This window comes from Leopardus geoffroyi, chromosome X, assembly GCF_018350155.1.
Source record: "Leopardus geoffroyi isolate Oge1 chromosome X, O.geoffroyi_Oge1_pat1.0, whole genome shotgun sequence".
NCBI classification, from domain to species: Eukaryota; Metazoa; Chordata; class Mammalia; order Carnivora; family Felidae; genus Leopardus; species Leopardus geoffroyi.
In genome coordinates, this window is record NC_059343.1 from 122334688 (window position 1) to 122348288 (window position 13601).

The 13601-nt window shown below is 41.8% G+C and overlaps 1 pseudogene; it reads left to right on the plus strand.

Moving 5' to 3' along the window:
• The first annotated feature begins 6614 nt into the window (after window positions 1-6614).
• On the plus strand, window positions 6615-7012 carry LOC123594969 (annotated as a pseudogene).
• The last annotated feature ends 6589 nt before the right edge of the window (window positions 7013-13601 follow it).

The following is a 13601-nucleotide window of genomic DNA, read 5'->3' on the forward strand; positions in this document are numbered from 1 at the left end:
GTGCACATTTTGATGCCAAATGACTGGCATGGCTGAAATTGGAAGTCACCATGTCCTCCCATACCAGTTTAGTCTTCTCATTGCCCCATGTAACTTCTGAATGTAAGTTTGGATTTTAAAGAGAATATATTTTTTTGAGGTGGGCTTTTTGAGCTTAAATCTAGGCCAAGTAGATGTATGACTGAGAAGTAAAGTGAAATGAAAACCCTGCTAAATGCCCGCTTTGAAGTTGCCAACCAGAGATGGGCCAAAGCTATTGGCAGAAGTTCAGGTTCTTTCAAACAAGGGCACCCTACCACTCCAAGAACCAAGGACGGCAAAGGAACTATGTGCTTGTGTTCTCCCATGTCGGCTCGCTAGGTTTGAGTCACCCATTCTTAACAGGAATCATTCTCTGGCTGCTAACGATATCAGCCTAATAAGAGCAGGCCCAGATGTAGGGCTCTTAAAGGGTTATTGAGAGGACAGGGGAACAATCCCAGCAATGCTAACAGAGTAGTTGAGCTAGATGGGGACAAGAGTGGTGGTGTATCCATGTGAGAAAAGGGGTTCTGAGTGTCTGATCCTTGGAGTCCGTTTGAATAGTAAAACAAAATGATGTAGGAGCTTTCCAAATCACATGTGTATGAATGTATGTGTGTGCACGTATGCACACTTAGGATATCTGTGCTTACAAATGTGTATCTCATGGTGGTCCTCATGACATCGTCTTTTGGGGAGAAATATTCTTTCAGCTGCCTGTCAGGTTTTGAAGATTCACTCCAGTCCAGTTTCTGAGCCCCTCCAATGTGAGCAGAGCCAAAAGATCCTTGTGGTTGCTGGATTCTAGAATCAGCCTCATTCCCATTGGCCCTGAACATCTAATGTGCTTAGTGGTGTTCCTAGTTCTCTCATACACTTACCAAATCCCAGCTTTCCCACTCCCGCCACGTCCGCCTGGCTTCTGTGCCCGGGTTCATGGTTTGGTTTTGAGTTTCGCAGTGGGACGAAGTTTGTTTTGAATACCTGCCCACTTGGCTCAGTTCTTCTACTCAGATACTGCCTCTTTCCTTCACCATGCCCTACATTTAAGAGTTCCTTTAAACTTAGGACACTGCCCTGCCTGGTGCTTTACAAATACCCTAAAGTTGGATCACTGCCTCTCACCCTGACTGGACATACTGCTGTCTTCCTTTGCCTTCTCATTTGAATAGACTGAGAAGCCAGAATATGCTGTTTACTGGAGATTTTGTTTGATGACAAGTGACGTCTGAGAGTTCCTACTTTGACAAAAAGGGCATTTTGGGGTTATAATACCTTGGAATGTCAAAATGAATGGAAGTATTAAATAAATAGTAATCTCAGTGTGGGCTAGTAATATATAACCTAGTTGTATATAACTGCAGTTTTTAAACAACTAATCACTGCTCCAACATCTATTATTCCTAGTTCTCACTCTGATTTGGTGATTAACAGTATTATTTTGTATCAATTTTTCCTTTTATATATGTTACAAAATTTATTGCAATGTTTATAAGCAATACTTGTCACAAATATGTGAAAGTGAGGTATGTATTTTAATTAAATCTGTCACACATTTCTAATTGAATAGAACTGTAGGAAACATACTGGTTTTATGTAAATCCAAATTTAGAATTTAAAGGATTTCTAAGTCGGTGTTCTTTTTTTTTTTTCTTTTATATATGTTTTTTATTTTAGAGATAGAGCGTGGGGGAGAGGGGGAGAGGGGCAGAGGGAGGGAGAGAGAGAGAGAGAGAATCCCAAGCTCTGCTCAGCACGGAGCCCGATGCGGGGCTTGAACTCACAAACTGTGAGATCATGACCTGAGCTGAAACCAAGAGTCAGACACCCAACCCAGGTGCCCCAAGTTTTAAATTTTTTTAAGTAAGCTTCACGTCCAACATGGGGCTCGAACTCACAACCCCAAGATCAAGAGTCGTATGCTCTCATCACTTGGTATTCTTTAGAAACAGGCTAGGGGGCATGGGATAAAAGATAAAGGAGGAAGGGCTTAATTGTGATGAATCATTTTATTATCAGATAATATATTTCCCCATGATTTCTCTATTTTTCTGGGTTTTCATAACTGGGAATATACCAAATGTGATAATTTTATAAAGATGCCAAATTATAATTATACCTCCTAACACTGCTAAACCAACAAAGGACTTTTTAAGTCTGTAATCAGTGCTAAAATATTATATATATTTCCATTTTCTCCAGGTTAATACCTTGTTACCAATAATTGCCAAAATCTTACACTGGGACCTAAGTAGATTTCTAAATACCCAGAGGAAGGGCGGGGCGGTCCTACCTTCCAAAGCTGCCAGATTCGCTTCTTGGGGTCTCCTTAGGCAGGTGAGGGGGGTGTTCAAGCAGAAAAAAGTGGTGAGGCAACTCCAAGCCCCCCAACACACTTAATTGTGCTGTGTGAGGAACACTTTTTGGGCAGACTTTGAGGTAAAACTCCTGCTCTGTATGTGTGTCTGTTTAAACTGTTTGTATTTGTTGCTGATTAACATATTCCTGAACATAGAATGGCACACGTACTTATCTATACGAATTATAATTTTTCCGATACTAGGCAGCCAAAGGAAGTCCAGAAACAAATTAGATGTTGAGGTAAATGTCAGTTCAGTTGACAACCATAACCCCAGATTTCAAAACCACATGTATATCCCAGACAGTTTTGTGCTTGTCATTAACTGACTTGATAATAGATAAATAATTTCGCTTTTGAACTCCTACAGTTCACCTAACAAAATCAGTTTGCTGTATTAAAGCTCCATGTAAGATTGTGTTTTAAAAAAATCCCACTGATAAAAAAATCTTAAGAGCTTCAAGGCTCACTGATTCAAAGTAAATAGGGTCTCTTTTATTGTAATGATGATGATCATAATCATTTCTCCAAAGTATGATCTTGCCCATGATCTCATTTGTTACAACAGCCTGGGTAAAATAGGTAGCGTGGGAATTATCGTTTCTATTTTACTGATGAGAAAACTTAAGCTCAAAAAGGTAAAATGACTTACTCAGCGTCACACAGCTGTTGCAGTCCAAAGCCAGGATTCCAATCTAATTCTTGATTCCGCACTCGGTGTTCTTTCCTCAACCTGACTGGCAGCCACACTGCTTAAGTTTTCCTTGTTCCAGCCCTTTCTCCCGAGCACCTCTGATGCAGCGGTTCACGGGCAGGTGCATCTGTCAAGGATGGAGATTCTTGGTGCATCTTGGATTCTGCCCAGTGCGTTATATTAGGAGGTGCCACACTGGACTCGAATGGTGGTGTGAGCCTAAGATGAGAAGTTAATTAGACCTTTCGATATCTAATGAGGTTTCACATAATTTATCACCAGTAGAGAGCACTGTAAGATTAGAATTAATGGTGGGCCTTACTTGAAGAAAGGATTGTTTATATCATGAACGTACTACAAAGGCAGAGTTAAAATGATTGATTTTAAGCAAGAATGATCTGCCCTTGTAGTAGTAGATCATTTCCATCAGTTGAACCTTTAGAGAGCAGTCATTCAAAACTTGCGTTTAAATATAATATCAATATTAAAAGAAGTAGGCATTGCTTGCTTGCTGAAGTGAAATTGAAGAGATTCAATTCTGAATCAGAACCCAGACTTGTCTGCTTTCTCCTTGAATATCTTGTTCCCAAACTGCTGTTGGAGTATTCCTGACACAGAGCTCCTTCTCTCTCCCAGCTCCTGTGTGGCAAATGCGACTTCACACGTATGGAATAGGCTCTAACATCAGGTAGTCAAAAATATTACAGGGCTTCATTGTGATCACCTTCATTTCTCTTGCTTGGCATTTGCGGCTGTTGGGTTTTCTTAAAACATTTTTCTGGTTATAAATATAAAATCAAGATTCATTTCGGAAGTAGCCTTCAGTGTATTCATTGTGTTCATATAGTTAAAAGACATGCAATAAATACAAATCAGTGCTCACAGTCGATGGACTGAAATATTGGCATTTAGTTGCAACCCGATTATGGCATTTTACTAGTCTAAACACTGAGATGTATCACACAATGACTTTCGTGCTGTGGAAAGCTTTGAAATGGATCTGCCTTAAAGATAGATGCATTTACACTTCATATGTTTTCCATCATTTTTTTTTTTTACCAATTTGCTAGCTCCCCAAACTAGCTGTATTTAAACAAATTCTTCCCCCACAGCCATTTTGTTCTCTGATTTCACCCTGCCGTGAAGTCTCAATGTGAAATTGGTGATAGCATGATTGATCATTTAGCTGACAGCATAATCATGAGCACGGGGTAGAAACTTAGCTTCATATCCAGTAAGAAGAGAAGCTGGAACGCAGAGGTATTAAAATACGAGTATCTCAAATGAAAACAGAGGTAACATGAGAGCTTTAATGTTTGAATAAATCTCCCCCCCCCCCACTGATAAATGTGCTTTCCTCTTCAATTTTGTTTCAGTACTCAGGTTTTCTTATTCGTAGTATATTTCTTGAAACGGGCTCTCTTCTTTACCCCTCCTCTAGCACAGTAGAAAAAGAACGTCCCCTTCCCTCCCCCTTCCAAAATGAGCCTGCAAATGCTCTCTCCTCTAAGTCCTTAGTGACTTGTTTGCCTGAATAAGGAAGGGGCACGTCTGTAGTAATATTGCATGTTGGATGAGCCCCATTCAGAAAACAATCACAACCAGGTTTCTGTTTATACAGTCCATTAGGTGGACTTACTGTCACAGTGAGAGGTTAGCTAGCCCACCAGGTGCACTGCGCGTGGAGGTGAGGATTTTGCATTTTTAAAAGTGCAAGGAAGCTGACTGCTGGCATGCAAATTGGGTCCCCCAAACATAGGTTCTATTGTTTTATTTCCCCAGAGGGGCTCTATCTGCACTTACCCACTGTCTGGAACCACTGTGCCCATTGTTGCCATTGAATACCAAGGCCCTTAGCAAAGATTTCTATGGCCTTCAACAGGGCTTTCAAGTGGAGGTTGTTTCTAATTTTGCCTTTCATATAAGGATTGGGATTTTAAGGCTGCTGTGAATGTTAATTTACTGACAGTGATATATAGCATCCATGAAATACGGTATACAGTTCTCTAGAAAATACTAGTGTGAACATGCACAGAAGAATGTATGATGAAAGGATTTCAAATCACTTGTGTTAAACATCCAGTGAGACAATGGGTGTGAATGCCTTTTATATACTCTAGAATCCGGCCACAACAAGACAGTAGTTTTGTAATAATTTTTCACATCTTGCACATTTTGAATCTATTATTTGGGGCTGACAATTTTATGTATACACAAATGTCTCTGAAGTGAAGGTGTGAGCCGAGGTTAATGAATAAGCCAAAATGGCAAATACTGAGGCTCTTCCACTCAGCCTGTGTGAAGAAAGAGCAAAACAATCCAGAAAGTATGCCAAGGCTTTCTGTAAGTTACAGAGCCCTTGTCCTTTCCAGCCCTTTCCAATTCACGTTTCTTCTTGTTCGGTTGTTCAACTGTTGCTTACCATTTTTGCCTTATATTTGACTTACTGTCTTGTTTTCATAGTTGAGCTTATAAATGATAAAAGCACGAACAAGAAACTTATCAGAAGCTTCCATCACTGAGCAGAAGCTCTCAGATTTAGGGTGTGGTTCACTTGTGTCTTTCATGTAATTTTTGCTCTCTCTGCAGGCCAGCCTTGTTCTGCCGAGAACTTGTGGTTGCTGCCTTTCTCATTATTTCCTTATTTCAGTTTCTAGTGGTGTGCACGTGTGGAGCTTTAAGAATATTCTTCTTATCCTATATGTATCCTCTTAACATATACCTAAGAGTTGTGAGCATTAGGAGTAATGGGATAGACTTGAGACAGCTCAACTTTTTTCTTGTCTGGAAGATCTTGTGTCACACAATAATAGAAAAGTAGAAAATTTGGAGCCAGAACACAACATATGGGTCTCCGATATCATGTGGTCCTCTCTATACACTACATAACCCACCTTGGACCACATCCACTGGGTATTCAGTTCCTGGCAGCGCTAGAAACACTTGGTGAAACACAGACTCGCCACTAACCAAGCAGTTCTGTGGCTCTGCCCCCAAGGATGGTATAACAGTGGCACTTTGGTGTATTTCATAGAAAGAAACACACACGCAAATATGGGCATGTAGGGAATGACTGTGTTTACCCACCTTCCAACAGGGTCTCAACACATTCTTCTATTTCATCCTGCACACTTGTAGACAGATAGTACATTTGTTTTAACGACTCTATGAGTCTTGATAGAGTTGACTTCAGGAGGAGTCTGTACATCATCCTGCTGTTACAGCTAGGGCCACATTGTAAGTACTCAGTACGCTTTCATTTTAGTAATGAGTGAATGCATCTGTCAAGATGAAAATAAGGATTTCCAAGTTAGATTCATTTTGTTGGTCTTTCACCTTTGACACCTCTAATTACTTTTCTTCTTTGAAAGATTGACCTCAAGCAATATCGTTGCTGTTTCTAATTTAAAAATCTCCGTTTCCTATATTCATTGAGAAAATGTTTACCAAATGCCTAGCATGGTTCTTGACACACGGTAGGCATGCATTGTTAGAATCAAAGTTTGTTAAGCTCTTCCTTTCCAACCGGGGCCGGGCAGAATGGCTCCTGCAAAGAAGGGTGGTGAGAACAAGAAGGGTCATTCTGCCATCAGCGAGGGTAGTGACCATAGACATTCACAAGTGCATCCATGGAGTAGGTTTCAAGAAGTGTGCCCCTCAGGCACTCAAAGTGATCCAGAAATTTGCCATGGAGTATGTGGGGGCTCCAGATATAGGCATCGATACCAGGCTCAACAAAGCTGTCTGGGCCAAAGGAATAAGGAATGTTCCATACCATATCCATGTGCAGTAGTCCAGAAAATGTAACAAAGATGAAGATTCAACAAACAAACTCTATATGTTGGTTACCTATGTACCTGTCACCACTTTCAAAAATCTACAGAAAGTTAAGGCAGATGAGGACTAACTGCTGAGTGTTAAATAAAGGTATAAAAGTGAAAAAATACAGCAACAAAACAAAAGTTTGTTAAAAATAATGTACTGGTAGGTTCAATTGCACTGAATAAAAGAAAAAATATATTAAAAGGGTATGGCATCTGGGGCGCCTGGGTGGCTCAGTTGGTTACGCGGCCGACTTCGGCTCAGGTCATGATCTCATGGTCCGTGAGTTCGAGCCCCGCGTCGGGCTCTGTGCTGACCGCTCAGAGCCTGGAGCCTGTTTCCGATTCTGTGTCTCCCTCTCTCTCTGCCCCTCCCCCGTTCATGCTCTGTCTCTCTCTGTCTCAAAAATAAATAAACGTTTAAAAAAAAAAAGGTATGGCATCTACAAGCTGTAATGCAAACAGAGGAATTGTAGGGGTACAGATTGGCCTTAAACCATATAGAAAAAAAGGTGAAAGGGAAGAAGATTGAAGAAGGAAGACAGAAAAGAATTGTTTCAATCTCCTATTATTAAAATTCCATCTTATTTTGGATAAAAATAAATGTCGTTCCCCATACTTGTTTTGACATTTAAAAAATTGTGATAAAATACACATAAACAGAGTTTACCATTTTAACCATTTTAAAGTGTACAATACAGCAGTATTTAGTACACTCATAATGTTGTGCATCAATCACCACTCTCTAGTTCCAGAGCACTTTTATTACCCCAAGGGAAACCCCATACCCATTAAGTAGTCACTCTCCACTCCTCTCTCCTTTAAATCCCTAGTAAGCACTAATCTTCCCGTCTGTATGTCTTTGTGGATATATGATATAAATGGAATCATACAATATGTGGTGTGGCATTGGACCACTGATGTATTTCATTTAGCATAGAATGTTTGAGATTCACCCATGTAGCATTTGTCAGTACTCAGCATTTCATTCCTTTTTTAGGGCTGAATAATATTCCATCACATGGATGCATTGTATGTGTCCACTAATCCATCGATAGACATTTCGGTTGTTTCCCCCTTTTGGTTATTGTGAATAGTGCTGCTATGAACATTTGTGTATGAGTCTTAGTTTGAACACCTGTTTGCAGTTCTTTCACACTTATACCAAGGTGTGGAATTGCTAGGCCACATGGTAATCCTCTGACTAGCTCATTGAGGAACCACCATTGTGTTTGCCACCGTGGCCAAGTTGTTTTACATTCCCACCAGCATTATATGAGGGTTCCAACTTCTCCACATCCTCACCCACACTTATTACATTCCGTGTTTAAAATTGTAGCCATCCTAGTGGGTGTAATTCTTTTTCACTCTAAATGTTCTCCCAACCCCCCACCTCAGAAGTCTGCAGTACTGGGCAGGGCACAACGAGGTACTGCACACAATCAGTGCTGGCTGAGGGTCACACAGTGAAGGAGACACTGTTTGGCTGTTGTGCCTCTACATCCTCATTCTGTACCCTTTCTTGATTTATCTGTAGCCATGCCTCTTCTCCCCTTTTTTTTTTTAAATTTTTTTTAACATTTATTTATATTTGAGACAGAGAGAGACAGAGCATGAACGGGGGAGGGGCAGAGAGAGAGGGAGACACAGAATCGGAAACAGGCTCCAGGCTCTGAGCCATCAGCCCAGAGCCCGACGCGGGGCTCGAACTCACGGACCGCGAGATCGTGACCTGGCTGAAGTCGGACGCTTAACCGACTGCGCCACCCAGGCGCCCCCTGACTTTTATATTTTTAAATGTTTATTTTTAATACTTTATTTTTTATTTTTTAATTTTATTAAAAAAATTCTTTTAACGTTTATTATTGAGAGACAGAGAGAGACAGAGCATGAACGGGGGAGGGGCAGAGAGAGAGGGAGACACAGAATCGGAAACAGGCTCCAGGCTCTGAGCTGTCAGCACAGAGCCCGACGCGGGGCTGGAACTCACGGACTGTGAGATCATGACCTGAGCCGAAGTCGGCCGCGTAACCGACTGAGCCACCCAGGCGTCCCTCTTCTCCTCTTTTTTCTGGTGCTTCGTTTCTGCCTTGCTCAAGGTCTGACTAACTCCCATCGAGAGAATTCTACAGCAGCTCACTCCTGATTGGAGCATTTAATTTTTTAATTAAAAATTTTTTTAACGGTTATTTATTTTTGAGAGAGACAGAGAATGTGAGCTGGGGAGGAGCAGAGAGAGAGGGAGACAGAATGAGAAGCAGGCTCCAGTCTCTGAGCCGTCAGCACAGAGCCCGATGCGGGGCTCGAACTCACGGACCACGAGATCGTGACCTGAGCTGAAGTCAGATGCCCAACCGATGGAGCCACCCAGGCGCCCCTAATTTAATTTAAAAAGTTATTTAAGTTATTTATTTATTTTCAGAGAGAGAGAGGTGGAGAGAGTGAGAGAGAGAGAGAGAGAGAGAGAGAGAGAGAGAGAGATTGAATCCCAAGCAGGCTCTGTGCAGTCACCATGCAGCCCGATGCAAGGCTCGATCCCACCAAGCATGAGATCATGATCTGAGCTAAAATCAAGAGTCGGACAGTTAACTGACTGAGTCACCCAGGTGCCTCTGGGGGTGTTTAAGAGGGCAACTAAACTTGTGAAATGTCCAGCATCCGTCATTAGGCACATTTTTAGGAGACAGGGAGTAGACAATAGGCTTCCTGTGGGCAGCTATTATATGCGGTGTTCATGAATTCCGTCTGTTGACTGGATAAACAGGGGATGCTGAGTGTGAATGAGGCTCTCATCACAAAGCACATAAAAACGAGTCTATTGGTCGCTTGTCAGGAGAGCAGTCTTTCGTTCATTTAATAAGAATTGGCTGAATGCTTAGTTAATGCCAGGCACTGGGCGAGGCATTGTGGGTCGAATCTGTGCTGGATCCTACCCTCGAGGAGTTGTTCTTACAAGCAGTAGGTTGGGCTGATGTTATGGGTATAGCCCAGTCAGAACGTCTGGGCTGCCTCGTGAGTTGTGGAGAGCGTGTGTTCAGTGGCTGGCCAGGTAGACAAATACAGTCTGGGCCCCCGAAAAAAGCAAAATGAACTTAGCCATACTCACTGTGAAGCTGTGACTCCTGCACGAATGCTTTGGCTCCCCATTTCTCGTACCCTAGACCTGCTCTGTCCAATACAGTAGCCACAGGTGGTCTTGGAGTACTTGAAATGTGGGCAGTGCAATGAGGAACTGAATTTTGAATTACGACTAATGAAAAACTTTATTTCAATTCTACAATATGATGCCAGCCTCTCCCATTTCCCCCATCCCCCCAACCCGTGGCAACCACTTTTCTACTCTGTTTCTGTTTGACGTTTTATTTGGATTCTGCATATATGTGATACCACGCAGTATTGGTCTTTCCCTGTCTGATTTATTTCACTTAGCACAATGTCCTTAAGGTCCATCTGTATTGTTGCAAATGGGAAGATTTCCTTTTTTCTCATGACTGAATAATATTCTACTGTGTGTCCCCTTTGTCCATTCATCTGTTAATGGACCCTTAGGTTGTTTTCATGCCTTGGAGATCCTGTTTTCATTTCCATATAATTAGTTGTGATTAATTCATATTTTAAAACTGATATTTGATTCAGTTATGGGAAACCTTTTAAGTGTATTTAGAACCATTTGGGTATGTGAATCCACTTTATCAACTGTAAATGTTATGAGATCTAAATATAGATCAAATGTTTCCAGCGAGCATTTAGCATCTGAATTGAGGTATGGTATAAGTGTAAAACACACACCAGCTTTCAGAAACATAGTATAAAAAAGAATGTAAATAAATGGCCTCCTTAATTATTTTTTATATAAATTATATTTGAAATGATAATAGTTTGGACATACCGAGTTAAAGAAAAACCAATATGAAAATTATTTTCTCCTGCTTCCTTTTACTTCACAAAAGGTGGCTTCTGGAAAACTTAAAATGACTTCTGTGCCTCACGCGGTGTTTCTACTGGATAGTGCCACTCTAGAAGAACACTAGGGTCACCACATGCTATTTAATGCAAGTGTGTTTAGTATAAAACTTCCCCTTTGGAATTCTACTTTATTCCGTCATAACTCCCAAGGATACCATCACCTTGCCAAGCTTCTCAAGGCTGACTTCAACCAAAATGGCAAAGAAGTGAAGCTTTGTCTGGGACTTTCTCAGAGCCCTCTTTTGAAATGCATCCTTTCCCTTTCAGACCCTGTCCAGTTCTCTCAAACTATGCTCCCCTAGGCTTTAGTTGAGTGACAAAGCCATCCAATAGAGTAATTCACACTAAAATGATCTTAGCGTAATGTGCTATTCCTCTCAGGAATAGCTGCATTTGAAAATTTATTGCCTTCAGGGAGCAACAGTTAACTCAAAGGGATGGATTTAAGGGTAGTATTTTCCATACCGTGACCTCAAGATTCTCTTCCTTTGGGGCTCCTAGGAGGTTCGGTCAGTTGAGTGTCCGACTTCAGCTCAGGTCATGATCTCACGGTTCGTGAGTTTGAGCCCCGCATGGGGCTCTGTGCTGCCGAGGGTGCAGAGACGGGTTCAGATCCCCTGCCCCTCCCCCGCTCATGCTTTCTCACTCAAAAATGAATAAACATTTATTAAAAAAAAGATTCTCTACCATTCCCCATCTTCTGTCCTATGAATAAGTAGCTATTGACAGAAAAATGGCCCTCTGCCTTAGATAAATTTATCTGTTTCATACTGATGAGTGGGGATATTTATGGCCATTCAGAGGCAAGATGTGAAAAATTAATATGCCTTTAATTTCTTTCTTTGTTCTGGAAATGATAATGATGAGCAGTTTCCCTTTAATAAGACTGCCAGCTCCTTTAGGGTTGGCTGCCTAGAACGGAAAATACCAAATAAGTGTTCAGTCAATTCATTTGACTTTATTCTATTGTGAGCTTTCCAAAAAATACATCCAGTCTCAGTAGAGCACAACTTGTTAGCATGAAGAATCCAGGGGCAGGTGATGGTCCATTGTTTGCTCTTTCTAAGGGGATTTATGGCTTGAAGAACTGGACAGCTGTTAAACCTGTATAACCTACAGCATGGACTCTGTTTCCATATTTTATTAGCAAATATTCAATATGAGATCGTCGATATGACAAAATGGATATCGTTCTTTCCAGTGTAAGTATAAACATGTAATTATGTTTGTGATTTTCCCTTAGTTCCTTAAAAGTCTCTCTTTGGACAGAAGACTGCTCTGCTGCATTTTTCTCCAGGAGTCAACAGAGAATGAAAGATTTAGGTTTCTTTTCCTTGGGCTGAAATGGAGGGACACTTTGGAGCTGGAAAGGCAGGGACGGTGTTAGGACTTCATAGTTACATTGTACTTACCAAGAATACAAGAATGTGATTTTGGAGTACCCCCAAAAGCGTTTGTTTTACTTGCCCCGCTGCCATTGGAGAATTTGAGACAGAATAGGGTTAAGCAGTTTCCCAGTGTTCCACAGTAAATTGGCAGTTGAATTGGGATTAGAATCTAGGTCTCCAAACCTTGGGGACTTCTCCATTAGCTCGGATCATGTACGGCTCAGCAGTTTCTTTCACAAGAGCCTCCTGACATGACACATGCCATCAGTCTTATTTTATAACAGATGTTTTGAGGGTGGAGCAGATGGTCTCTTCCCTTCACCCTCCCAGCCCCTGACTCCAGAGAGTCAGATCATGTCAGAAATGGCACTCACGGCCCTGTTTTCCCAGAGGTGTACCTTCCCTTCTGCTCATCCTTTTTCGTGTGCTCATCTTTCCCATGCTCAAGAAAACCCTGTTTTACTGTTCCCTTTTCTTATTAGGCTACGGATTTTCCACCGAAGACTTTTCTGTCACTCACGTTCTTGCCGCCCTGACTCTTCTAGTCTAGTCAGTGGGAAGATCACTGGCTTCTAAGACATGGGCTCTGCATCCCGTCGTGACTCTTGGTGTAATGGATGACCTGAGACAAGTTGCTCCGTACCTCTCTACCACATACATTTTGGACTCACCTTGGTCCTCAGGAGACCCCTATGGATGCCACTTGAAGAAAGCCCGTCATAGAGTACTGTGAAAGTCAGAGCAAAAGAACAAGTCCTCACCTACAAGTTCCTGATGCTCCATTGGCTGTTTCAGCCATCATTTACACATGGCTTAATCTCTGCAGTACTACTTTTGTTCTTGACTGACATTTCTACATTATTCTTCTCAAATATCTGAAAGTGACCACCTGACATTCCTTTTCTTTTTATCTAACCAGTGAACTTCATTTTGGGTCACGTGAGAACCCAGTATGAGAAGTATATTGTGTGTTTGTGCTTAACACACATGTGCCTGTGGGTACCTGCATGCACATGTATTCACGCACTTCTCTCCATTTCAGGGGACTGGGTTTAGCTGTGGAAACATTGACTCTGGAGTCACAGGGGCTTTTAATGCCCAGTCTTGATACTGACAAGCTGTGTGACTTTGGGAAGGTTATTTTACTGTTCAGTCCCGTATACACACTCAGGACATTGCGACTACTGTGGGGAAGCAATGGAAGAAACCAGTTGTGTTGGGAAATCATGAAAGCCAAAGAGAGGAAAGAAGGTTCCTCGCTGGTGAGCCATTGTCTCCAGGAGGGAACTATGGCCCACTCTCTATCCCCCTGCGTCAGAATGGGCAGTCCTGAGTAGATTGAACAGGGTGAC